At 45.7% G+C, this 23,408-nt stretch overlaps 2 long non-coding RNA genes across 2 annotated transcripts; one reads left to right on the top strand and one right to left on the bottom strand.

The window, feature by feature from the left end:
- Positions 1 to 1,044: 1,044 nt before the first annotated feature.
- LOC135289137 (uncharacterized) lies at positions 1,045 to 18,997 on the bottom strand. Its single transcript, XR_010351935.1, has 3 exons — positions 16,850 to 18,997; positions 5,402 to 5,549; positions 1,045 to 1,197 (listed from the first exon to the last, which is right to left on the bottom strand). It is a non-coding gene; the product is annotated as an uncharacterized LOC135289137 (long non-coding RNA).
- On the top strand, positions 3,276 to 5,276 carry LOC135289072 (uncharacterized). The gene is made up of 3 exons (XR_010351872.1): positions 3,276 to 3,350; positions 3,873 to 3,935; positions 4,921 to 5,276. It is a non-coding gene; the product is annotated as an uncharacterized LOC135289072 (long non-coding RNA).
- Positions 18,998 to 23,408: the final 4,411 nt, after the last annotated feature.

The following is a 23,408-nucleotide window of genomic DNA, read 5'->3' as shown; positions in this document are numbered from 1 at the left end:
AAAATCCCCACAAAAATCCCTAAAATTTTACCCAAAAGTCCCCCAAAGGGCTCCCCCCCAAAAATCCCCTTTAAACCCCCAAAATCCCCCTCAAAATCTCCCCAAAATTCTCCCAAAAATTCCCAGAAATCCCCCCAAAAAATCCCCTTTAAACTCCCAAAATTCCCCAAATCCCCCTAAACATCCCAAAAAAACCCCAAATCCCCCAAAATTCCACTTGAAGTCCCAATAAAATTCCAAAAAATCCCCCAAATTCCCCAAATTATCCCCAAGGATTCCCAAGATCCCCCAAAAAACCCAAATAAAACCCAAAAATTTCTCATTTCCACCTCAAAATCCCCCAAAAATCCGTTTTAGACCCCAAAAATTCCCAAATCCCCCCAAATTCCCCAAAAATTCCCAAAATCCGCCAAAAATCCCCTGAAAACTCCCAAAATCCCTCCAAAAATAAAAAATCCTGTAAAATTCCTCTTTAAACCCCCAAAATCCCCCCCAAAATTCCCGAAACATTCCCCCAAAACTCCCCCCAAAAAATCCCAATTAAACCCCCAAAAATTCCCCAAAAATCCCCAAATTTTCCCAAACTTCCTCTAAAATCCCCCAAAATCTCAAAAATTCCCCCAAATTCCCCAAAAATCTCCCAAAAATCCCCTCAAAATCCCCCAAGTCCCCCAAAATCCCCCAATTTTCCCAAAAAAATCCTCTTTAAACCCCAAAAATCCCCCAAAAACTAAAAAAAATCCAAAAAATAAAAAAATTCCCTCAAAAATCCCCTCAAAATTCACATAAAATCCCCCAAACCTTCCAAAAAATCTCCTTTAAACCCCCAAAAATCCCTCAAAAATTGCCAAAAATCCCCCCAAAAACCATTAGAATCACCCAAAATCACCAAAATTTCCAAAAAAATCCCCTTTAAACCCCCAAAAATTCAAAAAAATTCCCCAAAAATCCAAAAATTTCCCTCAAAACTTTCCCCAAAAACCCCCAGAATTCCCAAAAATCCCCCAAATTCTCCCAAGAAATCTCCTTTAAACCCCCAAACATCCTTCAGAACTTCCCCCAAATGGCCCCAAAACCCCCCAGAATTTCCAAAAATCCCCCAAATGCCCAAATGTCCCCAGTGTCACCGGGTCCCTCTGTGCAGCAGCTGCTCCAGGACGGCGTCCAGGCGGCGCCGCGCGGCTCCGGGGGACAGCTCTGGGAATTTGCGGAATTTTTGGGGACATTTGGGAATTTTTGGAAATTTTAGGGGGGATTTGGGGCTTTCAAGGGGATTTTTGGGGTGGAAATGGAAATTTTGGGGGAACTTTGGGGGATTTTGGGGGAGCTTTTGGAATTATTTGGGTTTTTTTAGAAGGAATTTTGGGGATTTTTTGGGAATCTTGGGGGAATTTTGGGGGTTTCAAGGGGATTTTTGGGGTGGAAATGGGAATTTTGGGGGAATTTGGGGGATTTTGGGGGAGTTTTGGGAAGTTTTTGGAATTATGTGGGAATGCTGAAAGAGATTTCGGGGATTTTTTCTGAATTTTGGGGGGTTTTGGGAATGTTGGGAGGGATTTGGGGGAGTTTTGGGGTTTCAAGGGAATTTTTGGGGTGGAAATGGGAATTTTGGGGTAATTTTGGAGATTTTTGGGAGATTTGAGGGCTCCAGGCTGCGCCGGGTGGCCCCTGGGGACAGCTCTGGGGATGGAAAATTGGAAAATTTGGGGAAATTTGGGAATTTTTTTGGAAATTTGGGAATTTTTGGAAATTTTAGGGGGGATTTGGGTGAGGTTTGGGGCTTTAAAGGGGATTTTAGGGGGTGGAAATGGGAATTTTGGGAATTTTTGGAGGAATTTTGGGGATTTTGGGGGATTTTTGGGGGATTTTGGGGCAGTTTTTGGAATTATTTGGGAGTTTTGGAAGGGATTTTGGGGAATTTTTAAGAATTTTTCGATTTTTTTGTAATGTGGTGAGGGATTTGGGGGAATTTTGGGGTTTAAAGGGGACTTTTTGGGGTTGAAATGGGAATTTTGGGATTTTGTGGCAACTCTGGATGGGAATTTGGGGAGTTTTGGGATTTGGGGATTTTGGGTTTGTTTTGGGGGTTTAAAGGGGATTTTTTGGGGGTTGGAATGGAAATTTTGAGAGATTGAAATGGGAATTTTAAGAAAGTTTGGGATTTTCTGGGAATACTGGAAGGAATTTTGGGGATTCAAATGGGAATTTTGAGGGGATTTTGGGACTGAATTGGGATTTTGGGCAGAATTTTGAGGATTTTTGGGGGTCTGAGGAGAAACTTGGGAATTCCAGGGGGAGTTTGGAGGAGATTTCTTGGGATCTGGGGGTCTGCTCTGGAAAATGTGGAATTTTGAGGAATATATTGGGAATTTTGGGGTATTTGTGGTGGCCTGGGGGGGATTTGGGATAAATTCGGGGAATCTTTTGGGAATTGGGCGATTCCTGAGGGAATTTGAGGGATTGTGGGGGGTTCCGGGTGGGATTTTGGGGAATTTTGGGGCATTTGAGGCGATCTTTGGGATTTTTGGGCTCCTGGCCTAGCTCACTTGGCTTCTCCACCTTCACCTTGACGGCTCTGGACGCGTCTCGGGGGCCTGGCAGGGGTGGGGGGGTCATGAGGGACCCCAAAATCCCCCAAAAATCCCCAAAATGCCCCAAAATCACCTAAAATTGCCCCCAAATCCGCGCCCCTCCCCTCACCGCTGCCCTCAAGAGCTGCAGCTTCCCGCCTTCTGCCGGCGCCGCCTCCCACTGGCCGAGGTGACTGCCAATCAAACCTTCTAACCAATCAGCATCCTCAAGGACGGTACCTGAAGGCCGCGCCATTTTGACTATTTGACTACAACTACCGTAACGCCCCGCGGCTCCATAGAAAATGAGTAACGGCTGGACTACAGCTCCCGTCATGCCTCCCGGCCTCAAAGAGCGCCATTAAAACGTGGCCTACAACTCCCATCGTGCCCTGCGGCTCCATGCAAACATATTGGTGGCTGCACTTCAATTCCCGTCATGCCCCGCAGCCATCCAGAGTGCCCCGTACACGCCCCCAATGACCCCCAAACCCTAAGCTGCTCATCAACTGCCCCACCCCGGACCCCCAGATGCTCCCCAGGGTTCCTAAGTTCTTCCCAGTGCCCACTCAGGACCCCCAAGTGCCCTAACGGACACCCGGGTGTCCCCCAAAACCTCCCGCGCCCCACAGACCCTCTGTAAAGCCTCTTCTGTGCCTACAATTCCAATACTGCCCAGAGCTTACAACTCCCATCATTCCCTGTGCCCCACAGACGCCCTCCACCGTCCCGTCCCCGCAGGTCGGGACCACCCGGGGACCCTCTCGGAGCCGCCCTGAGGCAGGGAGGGGCCGGGGGATTTCGAGGGGCCGGGGATGGGAACCTCGCTGAGCCCTCCGTGAGGGGGAGGGGGGTGGGAATTTGGGGGGGGGCTGAGGCGGTTTGGGGGTACTGGGGGGTTTGGGGGGTCCTGGAGGATTTTGGGATCCCTTTTGAGGGTCCTGGGGTGGTTTTGGGGGTCCCTTTGGGAGGTCCTGGGGGGAATTTTTGGTTCCCCTTGGAAGGTCATGGGGGATTGGGGTTTTTGGGGGGGGCTCGGGTCAATCGTGAGAGAGTTTTGGGGTCCCTTTGGAGGCTCCTGGGGGGATTTTGGGGTCCCACTGAGGAGTCCTGGAATGGTTTGGGGTCCCTTTTAGGGCATACTGAGTGGATTTCGGGGTTCCTGGGGGTGATTTTAGGAACCCTTGATGGGTTTTGGAATCCCTTTGGGGAGTTTTGGGGTCCTGGGTGAATTTTAGGCTCCCCCAATGCATTTTATGGTCATCCCCAAATTTTGGGGTGCCCAAATTCCCTCCCCTCCAGGCTCTGCTCCGGCCCCATGGCCCCCGTTTGGGATTATGTCACCCGCCACGTCTGGAACCACCGGTGAGAGGGGACCCAAAGTTTGGGGAGAGAAAACCCCCCAAAAACCCCCAAAATTGAAAGGGGACCCCAAAATTCAGGGGGGAAGAGGGGGGAAGTGCTTTCCAGAACTACAGCTCCCATCATGCCCTGCGGCACCCATAGATCTCTTCGTACATGCATACAACTCCCATCATGCCTCGCGCCCCATTGAGCCTTGTTACAGCCGAGCCTACATCTCCCGTCATGATCCGTACTGCCCATAGCACATCATTGGAACCCCCACCCCTCCCGAACTACAACTCCCGTGATGCTCTGTGCCACTTTTCCCGCACTTTTCCCCGGTTTCCCCCCTCTCAGAATTTTTGGGGTGTCCCCACAGGAACGTGAAGAAGATTCGGGGAAATCTGGGCTGGTATCCGAAATTTTGGGGGGTTTCAAAAACTTGGGGGGGGCGGTCCCCAAAAGTTTGGGGGATCCTGGAATTGAAAATGGGAGGACACTTCAAAAAATTGGGGAGAACCCCAAAATCTGGGGGGTTCACAAATTATTTAGGAGGTCCAAAATCAATGGGGGGACTCCAAAACTCGGGGAAGGACCTCAAAAATTTGGGTTGGGGGAACCCAAATTTGGGGGTTCACCCCAAATTTTAAGGGGAGACATTTGGGGGTCCCAAAATTGTTCCTTAACTCGGGGTTCAGGTATGGACACCTGCAGGAGCTGGTGGTGAGGGGGACCCCAACTTTTGGGAGGGTTTGGAGGGTGTTATGAATAGAAAGTTGTATATTTTTTTGAGTTTCAGAGTTAAAAACAAGTCAGACCAGCCAGACCTCTTTGGTTTCGCTGCCGGAGAGGAGCTCCTCAATTACCCGTTAATGGCCGGTGATTAACCGTTGTTCCCCTGATGCTAGCTGCTTGCCAGGGACGGACATGGGGACAGACCCAGAATAGGAGTGACATCAGAGCCAGTATGCATATGAGAAATGCATTGCGCCCCGAATTTTTACAGTTTTCCCAGGAAAACCCCTAAAAATACGAGCCAACAAGTGACCTAAGTGACGTCTAAGGATGGGAGCGTAGTCCTGTACCTGCTTGGATCCTTTTTGCTTCTCACCCTAACCTGAAAAGATGTTGATTAAAGAGACGCCCCGGGGTGTTAGACAAAAAAGCAGGAATCTGCTAATCTCCCGTGAGGATGGAATCCCCAGCTCTGCCTGCAGACCAGCGGACAAAGCTGCATCACAGTCCTTCTCCGTGCCACGCCTGGGAGCAGCGACAGCATGGGTCCGACCCGTCGATTTCTCCCCACCTAAGCCAATTTTTCTTAATAAAGGCATTAAAAAGGAGAAAGATCTCCTGCCCATTTATTTCAAGTTGTATTTAAACTAGCAAATAAATATTAGGTAAAGTTACATGCTGACATTTTTTCAGTTATACTTCATTATTTTTATGCCAGGAGAATAGGAATGAGTAGTTCTGTCAGTTCTTACCAGTAACGAAGGAGTGTTGATATCTATATGTTCAAAGACTGTAAATTCCTTCTTTAATTTTGCTGGTAGAAGCCAAGGCCTATGCAATTCAGCTTTCACCCAATACCGCACACTGCCGTGTCTGCCTTCGAATGAGGTAGCAAGTGGTCTGTGCCGGACAAAGGTCAAAACTGAGTAAAGTTTTTCTCTCATTCCAGTGCAATTGATCAGATTTGGAATTAGTATGTTGTTGGGGTTTAGGATTTGCTTCTTTCTCTTAGGGAATTTTCTCCCATTTTGTTGCTAAGAAACAATAACGACAGGTACTTAAGAGAAACAAAGAAGTAACCACAGAGAAGGGGGAGGAGTTCAGCTGGCTTTACTATCGTAGCTGAGGGGGCATTGTCCTGGAAAGGGCAGAGATTTGGGCTGAGGGAAGGGGTTGGGTGCAGCTTCTAGCTTCTAGCTCTCTCTTGCTCTCTAGGAGTCAGACAATTGATTGCTGCTCGCTGGGGGGGGGGGGGGGGGGGGGGGGAGGAGAATTCGCTGTTGCCGCTGCCGGAGCCCAGCCCTGTTCTGCTTCTTCTGCCGTGGGTGAGCCTTTGCTCGTGAGAGCATGTCCTGGGTTGACTATATGATGCTTTTATCCCCCATCGTCTTGTTCTGTTTATACTGAATAATAAGTTTTACACCTTTAAGACTCTCCCAGACGGTGAAGAGGGGAGGGAAGAAGCGCGCAGTTTGTTTTCAGACTGCTCTCACTCCTCCACATTCCTGCTCCTGGACTGTGTTGTCTGCGGATGGACAGACAGCCGGACAGAGCTCCTTTTTCCCTTTTTTTTTTTTGCTTTTAGTTAGTCTTAGCTAGCTGAGGCAAAGAAATTCCCTGGACTGTGATTTTTCCTTTTTCTTGGACCTGTTCAAGCCTGCTCTGGACTGAACACCCAGAAGAGCACCGGCAGCTCCACCTGTGGCCCCCCTGGCCGGGCCTGGGCCGCGGCGTTTCCAGCACCAGAGAGACTGATCAGAGACTGAGTGAGCCGAGCTGCAACCCGGGGAGGGGACTGTTCTGAGTTTGCTTTTTTTTTTTTTTTGGAGCAGTGAGAAGTTTTATTGTTTAATATTGTTTGGGTTCTATTGTTTAATAAACAGGTTTCTTTCCACTTTTTCTCCAAGGAGATATTTTCTCCCAAAACGGTTGGAGGGGGGAGGGGCAATTGAATCTTCTTTTGCAGAGAAGCCCCTTTGGGGGTTATCTCCCAAACTTGCCCTAAACCAGGACAAATACAGTTAGTGGCGCCCAATACGTGGCTTGAGAAAGTGGAAAAGAACCCTTTATTGATTGCAGGTTTGTTGTGCTTGGTGTGTAGTAGGTTAAAGTACCCAGTAGCCATATTGTTTGAATTTGTCATGTCTCTTGGGTAGGCCTTTATGTGGCTCTGGTCTCTAGACCTTTTTGAGGTTTCAATACCTTTCTGGTCACTAGGATTATTGTCCCTATCACGTAGTTTTTGCGGTAAAGGGGCACGGAATGGATTAGCTATTGTCTTGGCCCTGGTGATAATGATTTATAGGGCGTTTACAAAGATACTGGTGTCTGTTTACGATATGTATGGTTTATGGTTTCTTTGTCCTACCCTGCATCCCAGTTCTAGCAGTATGTTTTGGGAATTTATTAGTAATTGCACCCAGCTGGTTAGAGGAGGAGCAGGGAATGAGGCTTTCCAGCCTTTCCTTTCCTTCTTCTCCTTTGAATCTGTTACGTCACTTTTGGAGAATGTTCAGGTTCCCCTGAATGTTGAAGAGACCATCTTTCTGGTATTTAATCTGGTAGGCTTCCTCTATATGGTCTGCAGCTTCTGTAGAATGAGGGTTGAGATGTCTAGAAGAGCTGATGAGACCCCTGACTCAGAAGTAGACCCACGTGTGGAGAATCCTGAGTGGGGTGGAGAATGGGAAAATATGGGCCAAATCCTGAAAGAATTATCTGACCCTGTAGTCTGGGACTTTCCCCATGAACAAATTCAGAACCCAGCTGAGGTGGGGAAATATCTGAAAGAGAAGTATCATGATGACCCTAATGAGAAAAGGATCATTGCAGTGAGCTGGGCCCTGGCATATGCTTATCGCACACTGCTAAATACTCTAGGTCAGCAGACAGAGGAAGGGGGGCAGGGAGATACATCAAGAGCTATCCCAGTCACTCAGGCTGCAGCCAACACCCCAGGCTCAAAGCCAGCAGCTAAACCACATAGTGAGCCTAAGCCAGCAGCTAAACCAGACAATAAGCCTCAACCAATGGCTGTTGCTACTAGCACTAGAAGTGGGAAGTGCACAGACAAGACTGATCAACCAGTGGATGATGATGATGATAATGCAGGAGAAGGACCCTCAACATTTCCTGACATAAAATCAGGAGTCAAAGCAACTGGCACAAGATCAGAAGCCAATATTGAGTCCTTCTCCCTGAAGGACCTGCGTGGCCTAAGGAAGGATTACACCCGACCATCTGATGAATCTATAATTAGCTGGTTAGTCCGTCTTTGGGATGCTGCAGGCGAGGCTACAATTCTGGACGGCACGGAAGCAAGGCATTTGGGATCCCTGTCACATGATCCTGTCATCGACCAAGGCATGATGAGGGGGGCTAACCCTCACAGCCTCTGGGCACGGGTCTTGGACAGTGTAGCGCAAAGATACCTGTGTGCCGATGATCTCTACATGCAGCAAACACAGTGGAAGAACATAGAACAAGGGATTAAACGCCTGAGAGAAATGGCAGTGGCGGAGATTATCTTCTCAGATGACATAACAACTAGGAATCCAGACTTGGTACCATGCACATCTGTGATGTGGCAAAAACTGGTACGACTTGGGCCACATGAATATGCTTCTGCTCTAGCTATCATGAAGCGGGATGACACGGATGAGACCGTGCTTGACATGGCAAAGAAGCTCTGAGCTTATGCAGATGCTGTACATGGCCCAACACATGCCAGAATCGCAGCAGTGGAAACACGTCTGCAGAGATTAGAGGATAAGATAGAGGAGAATCATAAGAAGCTCAGAGAGGAGATTAAAGAAGACCTTCTCCAAATCTCGGCAGTACAGATCAGAAGTTCTGGTACCCAACGCAGACGTTCCCAAGATGGAGAGAGAAGGCACACCCCACGAGCTGAGCTGTGGTTCTTCCTGCGCGATTGTGGAGAAAACATGAGGCTATGGGATGGAAAATCCACCGCTGCTCTGGCCTGAAAGGTGTGTGAATTGAAGGAAGACAGGGCTCAGAGAGGAAGTTCCACCACAAGGAAAGCAGCTCCAGTTGCCCATAGCCGAACTGCCAGGTATGATGATGATTATGACATGTCTGATCCCCTTGAAGGAACCTCGAAGACATATGCCCAAGGAAAGAAGGATAACCAGGCTTAGAGGGGCCCTGCCTCTAGCCAGGTAGAGGCTAGGGAAAATCGTGTTTTCTGGACGGTGTGGATTCGTTGGCCTGGCACATCGGAACCACAAGAATATAAAGCTTTGGTCGACGCTGCTGCGCAGTGTACCTTAATTCCATCAAGACATGTGGGGACAGAATCCGTTTCTATCGCTGGTGTGACAGGGGGATCACAAGACTTCCCTTTGATGGAAGCTGATGTGAGCTTCACTGGGAATGAGTGGAAGAAACATCCTATTGTGACTGGCCCAGAGGCCCCATGTATTTTGGGCATAGATTATCTGCAAAGTGGGTATTTCAAAGACCCAAAAGGACTGAGGTGGGCATTTGGGATAGCAGCTGTAGTGACAGAGGGCGTCCAGCAATTGAATACCTTGCCTGGACTGTCTGAGAATCCATCTACAGTAGGGCTTCTGAAGGGAGAAGAGCAACAGGTACCAATTGCCACTTCCACAGTGCATCGTCGACAGTATAGAACCACTCGAGATGCTGTGATTCCCATCCATAAGATGATCCGAGAGCTGGAGAGCCAAGGGGTGGTCAGCAAGACTCACTCACCCTTCAACAGCCCCATCTGGCCTGTGAGTAAATCTGAAGGAGAATGGAGATTGACGGTGGACTACCGTGCATTGAATGAAGTGACTCCACCACTGAGCGCTGCTGTGCCAGATATATTAGAGCTCCAGTATGAGCTTGAGTCCAAGGCGGTGAAGTGGTATGCCACTATCGATATTGCAAATGCATTTTTCTCCATTCCTCTGGCAGCAGAATGCAGGCCTCAGTTTGCCTTCACCTGGAGAGGTGTGCAGTACACTTGGAACCGGCTGCCCCAGGGGTGGAAGCACAGTCCTACCATCTGCCATGGACTGATCCAGAGTACACTAGAAAAGGGTGAAGCTCCAGAACATCTGCAATATTTTGATGACATCATTGTATGGGGGAAGACAGCAGCAGAAGTGTTTGAGAAAGGAGAGAAAATCATCCAGATTCTCCTGAAAGCCGGCTTTGCCATCAAGAAGAGCAAAGTCAAGGGACCTGCTCAAGAGATCAAGTTTCTGGGAGTGAAGTGGCAAGACGGACGGCATCAGATTCCCACTGATGTCATCAACAAGATCACAGCAATGTCTCCACCATCCAACAAGAAGGAAACACAAGCTTTCCTAGGTGCCATAGGTTTCTGGAGAATGCACATTCCTGAGTACAGTCAGATCGTGAGCCCTCTCTATCTAGTCACCCGTAAGAAGAACAATTTCCACTGGGGCCCTGAACAGCAACAAGCCTTCGTCCAGATTAAGCAGGAGATCGCTCATGAAGGTAGCCCTTGGCCCAGTCAAGACAGGACCAGATGTGAAGAATGTGCTCTACTCTGCAGCCGGGAACCATGGTTTGTCCTGGAGCCTGTGGCAGAAGGTGCCTGGGGAGACTCGAGGCCGACCACTAGGATTTTGGAGTCGAAGCTACAGAGGGTCCGAAGCCAACTATACTCCAACAGAGAAGGAAATTTTAGCAGCCTATGAAGGAGTCCAAGCTGCCTCAGAGGTAATAGGCACTGAAGCACAACTCCTCCTGGCACCCCGACTACCAGTACTGGGGTGTATGTTCAAAGCAAAGGTTCCCTCTACCCACCATGCCACCAGTGCTACATGGAGTAAGTGGATTGCTCTCATAACACAGCGCGCCCGTATTGGAAAGCTGAATCGCCCTGGGATTCTGGAAATAATTACAAACTGGCCAGAAGGTGAAAACTTCAGTCTCACTGATGAAGAGGAACAAGAAGTGACACGTGCTGAAGAAGCTCCTCCATATAACCAACTGCCAGCGGAAGAAACACAATATGCTCTTTTTACTGATGGTTCCTGTCACATGGTAGGAATTAATCGGGAGTGGAAAGCAGCCGTATGGAGCCCCACAAAACACGTTGCAGAGGCCACTGAAGGAAAAGGTGGATCAAGCCAACTTGCTGAACTCAAAGCTGTTCAACTGGCCTTGGACATTGCTGAAAGAGAGAGGTGGCCAAAGCTCTACCTCTACACTGATTCATGGATGGTAGCCAACGCTCTGTGGGGATGGCTGGAGAGGTGGAAAGAGGCTAATTGGCAGCGTAGAGGAAAACCAATTTGGGCTGTTGAAGAGTGGAAAGACATCGCTACCAGGGTAGGGAGGCTACCTGTGAAGGTCCGCCATGTAGATGCCCATGTCCCCAAGAGTAGAGCCAATGAGGAGCACCAAAACAATGAGCAAGTAGACCAGGCTGCAAAGATAGGGGTGTCCAAGATAGACCTAGATTGGGAGCACAAGGGAGAGTTATTCCTAGCTCGATGGGCCCATGATGCCTCAGGTCATCAGGGTAGAGATGCCACCTATAAGTGGGCACGAGACCGAGGGGTGGATTTAACCATGGACAGTATTTCTCAGGTTATCCACAACTGTGAGACGTGTGCTGCCATCAAACAGGCCAAGAGGGTGAAGCCCCTATGGTATGGTGGGCAGTGGTCCAAGTACAAGTATGGGGAGGCCTGGCAGATTGACTACATCACACTGCCCCAGACACGCCAAGGCAAGCGCTACGTGCTCACAATGGTAGAAGCCACCACAGGGTGGTTGGAGACCTACCCTGTGCCTCTTGCTACTGCCCGTAACACCATCCTGGGCCTTGAAAAGCAAGTCCTGTGGAGACATGGTACCCCTGAGAGGATTGAGTCAGACAACGGGACTCATTTCAAGAACAGCCTTATCAGCACCTGGGCCAGAGAACATTGCATTGAGTGGGTGTACCATATCCCCTACCATGCACCAGCTGCGGGAAAAGTGGAAAGGTACAATGGGCTGCTAAAAACCACCTTAAAAGCCTTAGGTGGGGGATCTTTCAAAAATTGGGAGCAGCATTTGGCAAAGGCCACCTGGTTAGTTAATACCCGAGGCTCTACTAACCGAGTGGGCCCTGCCCAATCTGAGTCTTTGCACAGAGTAGATGGAGACAAAGTCCCAGTGGTACATGTCAGGGGTTTGTTAGGGAAGACAGTTTGGATCAATCCTGCCTCAAGTACAGACACCCATTCGCGGGGTTGTTTTTGCTCAGGGACCAGGTTGCACATGGTGGATAATGCAAAAAGATGGAAGAACACGATGTGTACCTCAGGGAGATCTGATTGTTGGGTGAGAACTATGTATAAATATCACTGTTTGCTGAATGTTACCACAATTGTCTGTGTATAGCTGTATATTGGATGTATAATGTATGTGTTTGTAGAGTTAGAATATATATTAGTTTTAGTAGTAAGGTGACGATATGGGGATAAGGGGTGGAATGTCCTGGGTTGACTATATGATGCTTTTATCCCCAATCGTCTTGTTCTGTTTATACTGAATAATAAGTTTTACACCTTTAAGACTCTCCCAAACGGTGAAGAGGGGAGGGAAGAAGCGCGCAGTTTGTTTTCAGACTGCTCTCACTCCTCCACATTCCTGCTCCTGGACTGTGTTGTCTGCGGATGGACAGACAGCCGGACAGAGCTCCTTTTTCCCTTTTTTTTTTGCTTTTAGTTAGTCTTACCTAGCTGAGGCAAAGAAGTTCCCTGGACTGTGATTTATCCTTTTTCTTGGACCTGTTCAAGTCTGCTCTGGACTGAACTCCCAGAAGAGCACCGGCAGCTCCACCTGTGGCCCCCCTGGCTGGGCCTGGGCCGCGGCGTTTCCAGCACCAGAGAGACTGATCAGAGACTGAGTGAGCCGAGCTGCAACCCGGGGAGGGGACTGTTCTGAGTTTGCTTTTTTTTTGGAGCAGTGAGAAGTTTTATTGTTTAATATTGTTTGGGTTCTATTGTTTAATAAACAGGTTTCTTTCCACTTTTTCTCCAAGGAGATATTTTCTCCCGAACCAGTTGGAGGGGCAATTGAATCTTCTTTTGCAGAGAAGCCCCTTTGGGGGTTATCTCCCAAACTTGCCCTAAACCAGGACAGAGCAGTCACTGAACTGGGACCTTATTGTGATTGATGAGTAATGCGATGGTTGACTCTCACAATTAAAAGGCAAATATCATGTATAAATGTTGGGAGAAGTTTTATAGACTTATGTTTTACCTGTTTTACCCCCCCCCTCCCCCCCTTGTGTTGTTATCGGGAGGTGGCCTGGGTTCGGGACATTTGGGAGGGTCGGCTTGTCACTATGGCAACAGCTGACCTCCAATCAAGAGTTAAGGAAGCAAACTCCACCACTGGACAGCGAAGAAGGAGTCGAAGGACAGAACTTTGGGAGGGGCTAAAGGGTTAAAAGGCGAAACCTCCATTGTGTGGATGAGCACATGGAGGGAAAAATCCTTTGCTCTCGGCGCTGTAATATTTTCTCTATTCAGTCTTCTGTTGTAGTTTTGATAAGGTTTTAATAATCATTTAATTTTTTTAAGTGAGTATAATTTCTCACATTATTAACACCCTACCTCATTTATAAAAAGGACTCTCACCATCTGCTTGGGTACCCCGGGATCCCGAGCCCTTTCCCCCTCCCAGGGAGCCTCTCCGTGCCGTGTTCGGGAGCCGGGCTGCCACTGCCCAGCCCCCGCCGTTTCTTAGCCACTGCTCTGGGTTTTTTGCTACACTGTAGCCCGCACCCCCTGCCTGCTGGGACGCCCCGCGGTTCCAGCTACAGCTGCGGAGTTTTTGATACATCTCGTCTACCACTCCAGGGTTTTCTTCGTCCCTGTTGTTCCAGCTTGCTGCTTCCGAGGTCCCTGCTACAGCTCCTTTGGCTGTGCAGAGGGGCATCAGGATCGGCTGCCCCTGGGGGTTTGTAAAGGAAGCCCCTTTCCTATCCCTTCTGCCGGCTGTGCCCGCCATTGTCCACGTGCAGAGAGACGACCCATCTCGTGCCACAGCGCCCCCTGCAGCCGCGGGGAAATCGTCTCACCTGCCCTGCCCAGCTGGGGAGCCATCAGCACTCCTGCCGGCTGTGACCATAAGTACACCAAAGGGGAAGGTGCCTGACAGCTGAGAGAAGGCTGTTACTGGGTTTCAGGTTTTGTTTGTTGTTGCCGTTGTTGTTGTTTGTTTGCCTTGTTATACATACTAGTAAAGAACTGTTATTCCTTTTCCTATATCTTTGCCTGAAAGCCCCTTAATTTCATAGTTACTTGGAGGGAAGGGGGTCATATTCTCCATTCCAAGGGAGGTTCCTGCCACTTGTCTTTCAAACCAAGACATATGAAGAACTGTATTTTTAATGTATCATAATAAGCATAACTTATTTGCAACATTTCCGTATCTCAGAAAAACATAATGTTAAAGTTGGGGAAATATATCATCCCTAATTCATTCAACAGTAGTTTTGTAGAAGTTTTAAGAATCAATTAAAGAATTGTGCAAGAAAAGTGCCAGAAGAATACACATCTCCTTTAGAGGCCATTTTCAAGTGTAGAATAAAGCATGCCCTTTTAAGGTCAAATTAAGACCACCAAGAAAAATTAGCATTAGTACCACTCCATTATTATTTTGGACATTGTAATCTATAAATAACTGTGTATTATTTACTTGGCTGGTATCTCAGTGGTTTAACTATAACTAAATGCTTTTGTAGTTTGCTTTGCTTTAAGTACAATAGTTAAATATTTTAATGTACAGTTCTGAAGAGAGAGTTTTTGAGCATCGTCTAATTTTCTTTTACCCTGATGAGATCATCTTAATATATATACACACACATCTAATAAAGATAAAGACTATTCTGCTCTGAACACTGAATGACAAAGTCCTTTCAGGGAGTTGGAGAAGGAAAAAAAATTATGCTGATAGGGAGGTCAAACCTTCCAGCATTACCCTTTTATCCTCTTCCTCCTCCCACCCCCCCCCCCCCCCATAAGATGGAGGACATAAAATTTTTATACTCCTTTCATGTCCTGTTAACTGTAACTTGTCTTTTCCTAACACTTTCATCCTTTAATCTCCAGGAAGAATTTTTATACTGCACTATGTTTGAAATGCATCATAATAAAATATAAGTTATGGGCAAAGCTTCCCTCCCTAAATTCTATATCAAATAATATTAGCTGTGATATTACTTTACTAGAAAGAATCATTCTGCTACAAGTTTGACATTTCTATTTGCACATTTGAAATGTTTACTTTTTTTCTTAATAATGCAGTGATGCAAATGAAAGGATTTTCTAATCAACCTTCAATGTTTCATCCTGCTGCAGTATCCTTTAAGAAAAAAACAAAAAAAAAAAACAAAAAAAAAACCCAAAAAAACCCCAAAACAAACAAAACCAGTAAGGCCAGTCAGCATATTGGTTCTTTACACTATTGCTTTGCATTTGGTTGCACTGGGTCTGGCTGGGATGGAGATAACTTGCCTCATAATAGCCCATATAGTGGAGTGTCCACTACACATACTGAGGCCCTGCTTTTCAGGAAGTGGCTGGACATTTGCCTGCTGATGGGAAGTAGTGAATTAATTCTTATTTTTGCTTTGCTTCCACATACAGCGTTTGTTTTTTTCTTATTAAAACTGCCTTTATCTTGACCCACAAGCTTGTCCATCTTATTTTCTCTCCCTGGCCTGTTGATGCAGAAGAATGAGAGAGCAACTGCATGGAGGGCTGGCAGGCAACCAAGGTCAAACCACCACATTGGTTTTGTTTTAAATAAATTTTAGAAATATTCCATGGATACAAAATAGCAAGAAATGGTAAGGAGGCAGTGTCAAACTAGTGTTCTTCAGGCCTTTTACTACCAGCCTTCATTTTTTCCTGTATTATCAAAGATGGCTTCATAGTTATTCTTTCAAGTCACTTGACAAGACCTTTAGCGTTTTAATCAATTCTTGTGCTATTTTAGTGGCCATATTTGAACATTTCTTCCAACTCAAGGGAATATCAGTATCATCATCACTTCTTATAGAAGAGGTTTTCATCAGAACCTTAAATTGACTTCTAAAAGTTTCCATACATATGCATCTTCTTCAGCATTCTAATAATATTGACTGTAAAGCCCTGCGCTATTTGCGGAAACTGATCTGTAAAAGCATTTATCATCTGCACATTCTGTTAAAGCCAGTCCCTCTAATAAGCAGATGTTTTATTAGCTTTAAAATTAGGTATCAGTCTAATATTCTGCCTAATTTTTTTAACCTTAATGACTTTGGCACCTGGCTTTTACAGTAAAAGGTTCCTCCTACCTCCTTTCTTTCATCTATTTCCAGACTCTGTCTGTTCTTTCATATTTAATTTTTCTGCAACTTGTGTTTGAGCTAATTTCCCTGTTGGCAACTCCTCTATGTATAAATCTTCCCTTCACAATGTATACATGAGACACCTCAAACGTGTGTGTGTGTCTGCCTGTGTCTGTGTCTGTCTGTGTGTGTGTCTGTGTCTGTGTCTGTGTGTGGCAATTTAGTTTAAGACTTCTGCTATCACTCTTGCTTCACCTTTGCTTTCTGAGTCAAGTGGGATTAGGTATGGGAATGTTTCTTGCTTCATCCACCCATCCATTTGTTTTTTATCCATCCTGGCTCTTTTGTCTAGAGGTCAGCCTGAGTACATACATCCTATTTGAAGTAGAAAAAAAAAAAACAAGCAAACCATTATTTAGTTCAAATGCAGTTAAGCCTGCCACATCTGTTTCAGACTGAGCCGGAACAGTTAAGCTGTTATCACTAGGTTCTGATGGCTTGCATGGCTCCAGTAAAATCTTGTTTCATTTAGAAGATATTTCAGCCCCCTCTGCAGGACTCAAAAGACACCAGTTCCCCTCCCTTCTTCTGTGAAGGGGTCCAATCCTTCATAAGGAGCCAACATACCTCAGTCAAAAGAAAGAGTAACCAACTGGGCAACGAGCTCCTGTTTTGTGAACAACTCTTAACCAGTTTAAAAGCAACCTCTTCAGTCTAATGAGATTATGTCCTCTACTGCATGTCTGAGCACAACTCCTACTATCACTGAAAAGTTTTCCCTCCCCCCACAAGAATTTTTCTTAAGCAGGTATGTATCTTAGCCTTCTCTCACACAAGCTGTGTACTGCATGTAAGTACTTACATCTGTGGAAGCTCAAAGCTGAATGCATATTCATGCCTTCCTGAATGAATGGTGTGAAGGCCTTCTTCAGAATTGTCATCATCTAGGAGGGAAAAACTCAATATGCTATTCCACCTGTGAACATTTTACATAGCACAATATATTATATAGGTTTCTTTTCCAGAATAAGTGGGATTTATACATTCTTTAAGATACTAAGAACACAGTGTCTCAGAAACAAGTCTCTCCAGTTCATTTGTATTAACTGCTAGATGTATAGCTGCAGAATTTTTAAGATTAGGTGAGATTCCAAGACTCGTCTGACATAAAAGCAGAAGTTAACTTGTTTTAATTTATGATCTTATGAAAAGCAGAGTTCACTCCTTAGATTTTTTTAAAGTTTAATAATAATAGGATAAAGAAGGACAAAATTTCCAGCACTGGGGTGCTCCTGGCCAACAGCCAAAGAACACACCAGTACATACAAACAGTGTTATCTTTATACCTTTACATCTGGCTGAGGTGCATGCATATTCATGTGTTTCATACATTATTCAAACATTCTTGCCGAACTTTCTGATGTTTTAGGAACTTCTTTGTTTGGCTTCTTCACACTCCATGACATCCCGGGTGTCAGGTCAATATATTTTATTTCTTCTTGTGTCTCCATCCTGCTGTTTCACATCCTCTGATAAGGATTTAGTATGTCCTCTTTAAATTTAATATGGTATTCTCTAATTGTCCTCCGGTGCTCTGGTTTGTGTCATGGTTATCTTATCACTTGAACGGGTCAGTCAGTGGATGGCCTTACACTGTTCTTAGTTACAAAAAGCCCTTTTCACATCTTATGTTTTGCTAAGGTCTATAGTACAATACGTTGATCACAATACTATTTCTATAAGAGATACATAGATATTATATTCATTACACTACTACTTCTATGAACAATACAGGGCATACTTAAGCTAATTATATTAACAAACAGCTAAAAAGAATTATGATTTTTATTATATCTAAATACTTATAATCAATAACAACATGTAAAAGCTAATGCATAAATGTGAAAGCCAATATTATTTGGTCATTTTTAACAATCTTAAATCCAAGTACTGACATAACTGTAACCGCTGCCATTTCAAAGTCTGCCTGAAAGATCCATAATGGAAACTGTTTTCCGATATGACTTCTAGTTAAAACATAAAATGAAATAGAGCTCTCTAATAGTATTAAGCAATCTTAGTATTTTCTGCTACATTAATTGATTACATTTAGTAATTCAGCTTCCTTCTATCTCCTGCCTAGCAAGTGTCCAAAAATTGATTTTTTTAAAAAGTGTGCAAGCACCACCTAGAAAGTACCAAACAAATTCAGAGGCACAAGAAGTGGCAAGCTGTCCAATTAATGATGTTAAGAGTTAATGTATCAAAAATTCAAAGTTTAGCTTGATTTTGCTTGGATGGCAAAGACCCAAACATTTCCTAATTTCAACGAGAAAGCTGACCTTATTTTATAGTCATGATTTCTTGTATTGCTTTAAATTCCCCAATAAATTTGTGGTTTGTTCCGATATAATTACCATGAACCCAGAAAAAAACCCTGCTGATTCCAGCAGAATAGACAGTTATTTAGGTAGAACAATTGAGCATCTCATATACAAAAGGGTTGGCATAATAAAGGCACATATAGTTGGATTACACAAAAGACCCTTCCTGTTGTTAATAGTCTGAAGCATCATGAAGGAACACTGCTACATTTTAAGATTTTTTTAGTTCCCACTGTTCTACAAAAGTGCTGATGCTCCAGTTTCTTTAGTGCACCAGAAATACTGAAACAAACCTATGCAAAAATATAAAATATAAACCCCCTATTTACATAAATGCACCTGCAGCATGTAATGTCACAAAATAACAATCTTCAATACACTCAAAGAGCAAAGCAATGTGTATAATGCTTTGTTGTTGTTGTTGTTGTTAAAAACAAAAAACGCTTGGAGGGCTTTGTTTGGTTTTAATTAAAAATAATAGCATTTTCCTTGCACATACATTTTTTCATCCCTTCTTCACTTCCTGTCAGATCAACAGTCCGACTGAGCCTGAAGAGCAGCAGTGGAATTATGGTAAGCAAGTACTGAGCTGTCAATCACAGACTAGGCTGGAGCAGGACTGGCCTAAACAGGCCCAAGCACATCCCCTGCCAACCACTCATGTACATACAGTATACATTACACCCCACTACATTTGCTCAGCAACTCTGCTCACAGTCTCGCCTAACACAGAGGTAAGGAGAGAGGGAGAGGGCATCACCCACGCCTCACCATCCGCTCTCCTCATACCACAGGGCCATGATGCCAGCTTGCCCCATGCAGACACCCCAGTCCTGCACTTCTCTCAGGAGCAGGTGCTGACCATTACTGAAAAGCGATTACAGACAGTGTGGGCCAGGGGTGTGGGCCAGGAGAGATAACCAAGTGAGCGATGCAAGAGGCTCCGGGGCCGTGTGTCCCAACGGCTGCCCCTGCTCACAACTCCTTGCTGGCCCAGTGGATGTGTACAGCAGGAGCTTGAATACTTCTGTCTGTCCCCAGAGGTGGGCATTCCCAAGAAAGGCAATGCGCCCTCTGCAGCCACTTCGCTCCGTCCCCCAGCACACACTAGAGAGTGGGCAAAGGAACTTCCCTCACGTCCCAGGCTCCTACAATCAGCGGCTGGCATCACCTTAGCAACAGGCTAACAAGCCCCAGCAGACCAAGGACAAGGCAGGGACAGGGAGTGGTCTTCCAGACTATGGTAGGGTACAAGGCGTAGAGTTAAACTCCACTCTGTGCAGCAAGTGTTCACAGTCCTGCCCCTGCAGCCAAGGGAAGGACAGTGGTGTCCTGGGACAACTGCTTAACATTGTATGTGCTGCACATGCAGCAACAGTCCTGCTTCTGGTGTTGGAACGTGTCAGATCTGTCCCTTCCCTGCCACCTTTTGTTCCCTTTCCAGACAAAACCAAGCACCTACTATCGAGGTCAGCATTTGGATCTACAAGCCACATACAAAGTCATTGCTGCTGCTTAAGCTGACAGAAGCATAGGATCACCTTCTTACTCGTAAGTATACATCCTGCTATGAGTGACTCCTGCATGCTTGCATGTTTCTGTCATTTGCAAGCCAGAGATGAATGAATTTTTCACATGAGAGAATTCTTTTTCTAAGGCAGCAGTATAAAGAACATTTGAACTAGAAAGACATCTCATGAGTGACCCGAGCTTGCTTGCATCACAGAAACATAATTAAAATCGATAGCAACTGCTATTTGTAGAGGATCTCTGCAGTAAATATATTTCAAATAAAAAAAAACAAAACAAAAACACACACACACAAAAAACAACACCCTCCCACCCCCAACAAAGTCAAAACAACACACCAAAACAACCAAACAAATGATGTACTCAGTTTTAATATTTTCTCATTCTAGGAACTGAATCATCACCACCACCTGACGTGTGCAACCAATCTGCAGAGAGAAGGAATCCTCCCTCCCTTCTTCCTGGGACTGGCCCCAAACAGGATTGAACCGCTTCTAACAAAGCATGGAAACTTCAGAAATAACAAGCTTAGAGTCCCTTGTACTTTTACAACTGTTGTAGAAATATATTAAAATGTTGGCTTTTCACAAATATTAAAATGGATTTTTTATGTGTGATATTAAAGCAACTTTGTTATCAAGAAATTGTTTTTATTACTGTTGTTAATTAAGTTTAGACATAGTAGTGAAATAGCTAGGCTTGTGTTAAAATGCCTGCTTGGATAGGATAACATCCAGTGAACATAGGATGAGGACACCTGCTACAGATACGCCAGCTATCAGCACTCACCGCCTGAAGGCATTGTGGTCCAAGGCCCAAATTGGAAGTGATAAGGAGAAGGAGACAAAACCACAGCCCAGAAACATGCATGATCTCAAAAGGCGGACCCAAGGAGGGGCCATTCAGGATTCCTCAGAGAGAAGTGGAAAGAACCTGTTTATTTAACAGGCAAAACACCCCCAGCACACAAAATGAACAATAGCAGATGATAACACTTTCACCAATCTGAAAAGGATGACAAATTCAGAAAGTCTCTCCTGGGAGTGGTTGCTCTGTTGTCGGTCCCTCTGGTACTGGGGATAGCTGCTGCAGGCCCACAAGATGCAAACTCTTGGTGTTTCCCAGTTCCCAGTCCGGAGCAGGTTTGAGTGGTTCCAAAAAAGAGAAAGGAAAAACAGTCCAGGGAAAAATTTGGACTGCTTAGCTAAACTAACTAAGAAGCAGAAGCAAAAAGCAAAAGCAAAGCAGGAGCACAGGAGAAGCAAGAGCAAGAGCAAAGCAAAGAGCAAAACAAAAAGCAAAAGCCGCACTATGTACTGCTCCGTCTCTGTGTCCCGCCATCCGTGGGGGGAGCAGGATGATAACAAAAACCAAAACAAAACATTCGCTCTTCAGAGCCAGTCTTGAAGGTAGAGAACATAATGTTATGAATAGAAAGTTGTATTTTTTTTAAGTTTCAGAGTTAAAAAAAAAGTCAGACCAGTCAGACCTCTTTGGTTTCGCTGCCGGAGAGGAGCTCCTCAATTACCCGTTAATGGCCGGTGATTAACCGTTGTTCCCCTGATGCTAGCTGCTTGCCAGGGATGGACATGGGGACAGACCCAGAATAGGAGTGACATCAGAGCCAGTATGCAGATGAGAAATGCATTGCGCCCCGAATTTTTACAGTTTTTACAAGAAAAACCCCTAAAATCACGAGCCAACAAGTGACTTAAGTGACGTCTAAGGATGGGAGCGTAGTCCCGTACCTGCTTGAACCCTTTTTGCTTCTCACCCCAACCTGAAAAGATACTGATTAAAGAGACACCCCGGGGTGTTAGACAAAAAAGGAGGAATCTGCTACTCTCCCGTGAGGACAGAATCCCCAGCTCTATCTGCAGACCAGCGGACAAAGCTGCATCATCCTCCTTCTCCGTGCCCCACCTGGGAGCAGCGGCGGCGTGGGCGCAACCCGTCAATTTCTCCCCACCTGAGCTGATTCTTCCTAATAAAGGCATTAAAAAGGAGATCTCCTGCCCATTTATTTCAATAATATCCAGCATAAACAGAACACACTGATTGGGGATACAAGCATCATAACGTCACCCTAGGACACTACCCAATACGGCTTCCCTCCCATGACACACATTTCTAGTTGTTCATTATCATAACATAGTTTGTTGACCTGGAAATAGGCTACAAATACCAACTCCATTTTTCCCCCTGTCCATACCATGCAATTGCATTTGTTGCAGGTGGGAATAGACATTTGTCCGACATTCCTTTTTTATATTCTATGCTCTGACTGCCTGTCCTTAGAGATCTCCTTTGGTAAATAACATATTGTTTTCCCATTCCCATTATATCGAGTGCCGTTTAAGGAGCAGTACCCGCTTTGCTAACCCTTGCCGCAGTCTCCGGGGGTTGGGTATGCTGAAGTCTCTGTTTCTCTTTGTCCTCCCAGGACAGTCAGCACACATTTCTCACACCCATCACTGATACTTAGCCCCTTCCGGCTGTGTGAATTCTCGTGGTGCAAGTTAATCGAGTGGCATGGGACTAGCCTCAGGCTCATCAGGATCCCCCAAGTTTGTATTCCTCTGCCTTTGCCTACGCCCACTGGGTTGCCACCAGCAGCGAGGTAAGCCATCTTCTCGGTAGCAAGAATATTCTTCCGGGGTCCTGGACCGAGCTGCATATCTCCTCTTAAAGGTGCCCCACCTTGAGAGCTTAACGGCATCTGCACTGCAGGGTACTTTATTTAATCTCCGGCACTCGACTGTTATAATCTGGGCTCTGGAGTTTAGTTTTCCTCTTATCCCGTTTTGAAATAAGTGAGACCACTCCCGAGAATCCAATTCTATTATACCCAAAGAGGTGGCGAGCTCTAAGACACAGCTAGTCAGGTACAATTCATCCTCTATGCACTTATCACACAAGCCCTTTGGCCAATACCCCCTTCTGCAATGTACGACCCAGACCTCGTTAAAATATTCACACTTAAAATGCACAAACAGATAACATCTGCACCCAAGATTTGAACAACTTATCTGATCTTTTTCGGTCATTTACTTGGCTGATGCAAGGTTATCTTTAGGTCTCCAGAGGGAGAGGTAATTTACCACTCGGGCGTCTCTTCCTGGTGTTCGACCTTTTTTACTCGGGACACATGTGTCCAGCTTTTCTCTGCTGTCTAGACAGCGGTGTCTGTGGTTAAGAGGACAAGAAAAGGGCCAGTGAGGAGAGAGCGGGACCTCCCTCCATGTTTTTATGAGCACTTGATCCCCTGGCTGTATTTTATGTATGGCAAACGCCAGGGGGGGCCCCTGTGTTATTATACCCTGTTTTGTAATTCCTGTAAATTCTTATTTATCGCTATAAGGTATGGTTGTAATTGTCCGTCTTCTATTTTAGGGTGTCCTACTGGCCTCCCATGCTCATATGGCATCCCATATAACATCTCAAATGGTGACAGTCCCGTTTCGGAGTGAGGCATGACCCTGATGTTTTGGTCAGAGAATTCTCATA

This window comes from Passer domesticus, chromosome W, assembly GCF_036417665.1.
Source record: "Passer domesticus isolate bPasDom1 chromosome W, bPasDom1.hap1, whole genome shotgun sequence".
NCBI lineage: Eukaryota > Metazoa > Chordata > Aves > Passeriformes > Passeridae > Passer > Passer domesticus.
The sequence above is the reverse complement of the archived record's forward strand: the minus strand, read 5'-3'. Positions and strand labels throughout refer to the sequence as shown.